The sequence below is a fragment of the Gavialis gangeticus genome, unplaced genomic scaffold, assembly GCF_001723915.1.
Source record: "Gavialis gangeticus isolate Ggan-Ray unplaced genomic scaffold, GavGan_comp1, whole genome shotgun sequence".
Classification (NCBI taxonomy): Eukaryota; Metazoa; Chordata; order Crocodylia; family Gavialidae; genus Gavialis; species Gavialis gangeticus.
In genome coordinates this window covers 1,577,612-1,582,191 of record NW_017729013.1, presented here as the reverse complement: position 1 = coordinate 1,582,191, position 4,580 = coordinate 1,577,612, and the positions used below count along the sequence as shown (strand labels likewise).

At 47.7% G+C, this 4,580-nt stretch overlaps 1 protein-coding gene across 2 annotated transcripts in view; it reads left to right on the top strand.

Moving 5' to 3' along the window:
* The window catches only part of WBSCR17 (Williams-Beuren syndrome chromosome region 17), a 375,733-nt gene that overhangs the window by 126,702 nt on the left and 244,451 nt on the right, over positions 1-4,580 (top strand). The window lies entirely within an intron of this gene.

Sequence of the window (4,580 nt, the reverse complement as noted above, 5' to 3'; positions counted from 1 at the left end):
CCCCCCAGATCTGTGTGCAGGGCAGGGGCAGGCATGGACTGCCCATTGAGGTCTCAGGCTCCCCATCGTGCTGCCCTCCCGTGGGGCCTGCGCAGCCCAGCAGGTGCAACCCAGCATTGCAGGGTGCAGTGAGACCATGTAGGGATCTCCTTGCTGCTGTAAGCTCCGTGCTGCCGTGGCATACGCCGCCCCCCGCGGGGCACAACCCTGCACTGCTGCCCCTGAAGGCAAGGGGTGCCTTGCCAGGGCAGTGTGGAGCTCAGCAGAAATGCAGAAATCCCTGAGCGGCCCTGGTGTTCCCTGCAGTGCCAGTTCGCACCCGCTGGACTGTGGAGGTCCTGGGGGAGGGCAGCAGAGTGGGGAACCCAAGCCTGCATTGGGCAACCTGTGTCCACCCCATGCACCGATCTGGGGAGCACGGGTCCCCCCACCCCTCTTGTGAGTGCGCGCAGTGGTGGGGAGCTGCCCCCCTTCCCCAAGATGAGCCACCCGCAGCCCCATCCTACTCCCTGCTGCGGCCAGCAGCTGTGCATTGTGGCTTCGGCTGGGCAGCAGCCTTAACCCCAGCCCTGGCCAACTCCCTCCCTTCTTACCTATGGGGACCGCAGTCTTCCCCCACAACTTACCTGCAGGAGCTGCTCTTCAGGCTGCCTGGCACATGGCACCACCTGCCTGAACGCCTTCCTCCCGCTGCCTCCTAGCCCCTTGCAGGAGGGAACTCTGCCAGCCTGCAGAGAGCTCTTTGCAAAACTGCAAAATCCATGGGCTTCTCTGTTAAAATGAGAGATCCATGTTTTCCTCTGGGAAAGGGTAAAATCCACAGTTTTCTCTGTTTTTCCATGGGAAATGGAAAAGCCAGATCCCTGATAAAGAGGAACCTCCAGTGCTGCATGGTTCATCAGTGCTTAAGTTTATCCAACCATAGCAAAGTGCTTGGCCACGGTGTCTTGCTGGAAAATTTTGCAAAAACAGGTTTTATTATGTTTCCTCCTCTTCTTTTGATTGGTCCAGAACTATCATGAAAATATCCCTGCCCTGATATTCAGTACTGTTAATTGCTAGGCCAAGAAGATGCCAGGTGTGTGTACATATACATAGTTGATCTAGGATTAAGGATGGACTAGCTCTAAAATCTAAGATCTGGATGCTATAATACATTTTAAATTTCAGATCTGGGCTTGTACTGTGGGACAGGTCCTATGTAAGTAATCAGGTTACTGAAGAATTTTGGGTTTGGATCTGAATTTTGTAGCTTCAGGCTGGAGTCAGTCATCTTAAGCGATGCCTAAAGGGGATGCTTCCTCCTGTAGAAATAATATTGATCCAAAAGACAATTCTGATAATTTTAGACCCTGCTAAAACATAACAATGTTGTTGGGCTTTACCTGCAAGCCCCTTTTAATCTGGTACTGCTGGGCTTCTTGAGAGGATGCTGGCCAACGAAGGCTCATTCCTCTCAGCTAATTAAAGAGGGAGTTAAATCAACAGATATTTTACCTCGTAGGCTTCTCTGCCTTGTAATCGAGCTTGATTTATAACTCCATGTGCCAAGAAGAAGGTCATCCCATCTCATGGTTCATGGCATAGTCCTGCTATGGGTTGGATAAAAATTCTTGCATGCAGGATCCTTTAATACCCCAGTGCGTTAGAGAAGTCCCACCTTCCGCTCAGCATCTACCAGAAGTAGCCCGGAGCCCAGGCAGCACACGTAATCTGAGAGACCGATGCCTTGGTAGGGTACGGTAAATCCTACGTACCTAGACCAATATCTCAGAAGCCTCAAGAAATATTTGGAAGAGTAGAGCTGTCAACCTCTCTAACCACAGCTTGTAAATATTCGGAGCCACCTGATCTGCCTGACTAAAGCAGTGTTCAGATGGGTACTTTTTTTTTTTTTTAAGTGCTAAGGAAAAATAAAACTGCCTCCTCTAGAACGGAGCAGTCATTATCCCTGCTGCTTTTAACAAGTTCTCCATTGGCCCCTCTAATTATGTCTGAGTTCAAGCACTGTGTTTTTCTTTATCTTCTTTACTTTGGCCCCATGAGAGAACAAAAGCACCAGGTGTTTTCTTGAACACATGAATATTTGTTGATGCATCAGCCTGTCAATAATAAACTATTGCTGTGGAGCCTGGAGGAGTTGGAGAACAATAGCACATGGCTGCAGGCAGAGCCTCACATAAACCAGCTGCTCCTCATGCCACGAGTGAAGGAAGCACACTGAAAGAAGACTGACACTGGATTTTGTTGGAACTAGTTGGAGATTAATTCTGTTTTACATTGTTGCTTCCCTCCCTAGCATGGCTGCAGCTACGGCCACCAGAGATCTCTGTGTTTATGCTCCAAGCTTGTCTTTGGAGAACTGCAGCATTATAGATATTAGCAATAGAGGTATGTGAAGTGCCTGCACGGTTCACTGGCTGATTCCTTCTCCCAGTTTCTCTACCCATTTGTCCTCAATAATTGGGGGCAGAAGGAATGCGATAGGAATGATACAAAGCTGAATAGAAAGTAACAATGGGTTTGGTTTGGACGCTTCTTCAAGCCACTGATCGCAGACTGAGCTGGGGTTACCACCAGAATAGCTTGTCTCAGGGAGTAGCAGTGCACAAGTATGAACAACTAAAGCAAAATATTATTTCTTTTCCTTCCCTCCTGCCTCCCTTTCTCCATCTATCCAACATAATATGTAGGGGGACAAACAGAAAGCTTTTTTTGGAATCTCAAAATGAGTTTAGTTGAGTTTGACTTTTACACATCCCAGTCAGTCGAGATGCAATAAGCCCTGACCCAAACCTTTGTTCCAAAAAACACCAACTAAACCCTGGGGATTTCACCAAAAAGTTCAGCTAACAAGTTTCCATTTCCTAGTTACCACCTGGGAACCACAGCACGGGCTATATTTTAGAAGGAGGTTGTTATGAAAATTCAAGGTCAATTCTGAGTTTACCCCTTCACTAATGTTCTTGCAGGATTGGAAAGAAATAGTTTCCCAAAAGCTGTTTAGCATCTGTTTCTATTAAGGTAGGTTCAGAGGAGGAAGGCAATAGTTACAGTGGGAAAAATATGGATTCATTTTCAACTGCTTGTTCAATGAGAAAGCTTTATAGGTGTACTCTCTGGTAATGGTGTCATTACAAAAATCTTTCCAATTTCCTCCATCTCATTTTGGAGCATAAAGGATGCTTGTTGCTTGCCTAAGAAATAGCTAATACAATTAAAAAATGTATTAATGTTATTGTTGGTCTGTAATTTAACTGTGTAGTTACAGCTTTTATGTGCTTTCTTCTCTCTAGTTGTCTGTCAGGCTTCACTTGGTAAATAAATACTAACTGTACTGCAGTTAATACTGCTGGATGTCCCATGTTAATCAATCACAAATGTCGAAAATTGATTTTTTTCATGGAATGTCAGCTTCCTCCTTTTCCTTCTTCCTTCCTTTCCTTTCCTGAGAGCGAGAGCACTTGCTTAAATTAACCCCTACACGTCAATATCCATTGTATGTATGTATTTAAGTGTGCATACATGGAATACACAGAAACACAGGGTTTATGTTTCCATCTATAGAAAAGATTAGCCACATCTGCTGCTCCTGTAAGCATACCACTCCTCCCAATGTGCACTTTGGGCCAGACTTTCAAGGCTAGGGACAGACATTACACATAAGCCAGTTTAAGTGATCAGAAACTGGTTTAAACCTGTAACAGAACAGAAGTTCAGTGCACATAAACCAGTTTGAAATGGCTGAAACTGGTTTGAGAGAAACCTGGTTGAATGTAGCATCAGACTTAACTGGTTTCGCATAAACTGGCTTATGCAGTGTCTGTCCCAGACCCCTCACTGGTTTAAGTTAAACCAGACTCCCCCAGCATCCCAGCATGCTCTTTGGGCTGGGTGGGGCTCTCCCCTCTGCTGCCTCGCTGGAGCTCGGCAGTCCCTGCAGGTGTCTGCCTGGCTTCTGCTCCCCCCCACTCTCACCACTCTATGCTAAGCAGGTATCCCCCATCTTTCATAGACACATCAGCATTAGCTAGCAGACCGCTTGCTGGCTAGCATCTGTGCTGTTGGAGACGACAGAGGCAGACAGCCTTTTTGGAGCTGTTCAACAGGTAGCTTAATGTCCTTCCTTGGAGGAGGTAACTTAATGTCCTTCCCTGTTTAACAGCTGTTTGCTCCCTCCGCTCCCCAGCACCCTCGGCTTGCTTGCCTGTCAGTTTGCTGCAGACAGTATACAGAAGCAGGGAGGGAGAGTGAAAAGCTCCGTATTGTCAACAGGTGCATGCACAGCACACACGCGCTTTGCCTCAGTGCTGGCTGGGGGTTGGGGGCTGGTAACACTCCCACCCCTTGAACAGCCAGCCAGGAAAAGCCTGGGACTGCAGGCAGGCCAGGGGTTCACACCCCTCCCTCATCAGAGCCTCCTGCTGGGACTTAGTTTCATAGTTTCTAGGGTCGGAAGGGACCTGAGCAGATCATCTAGTCCGACCCCCTGCCATGGCAGGAAGAGCACTGGGGTCAAATGACCCCAGTAAGGTGGTCATCCAACCTCCTCTTAAAAACCCCCAGGGTGGGAGCCTGCA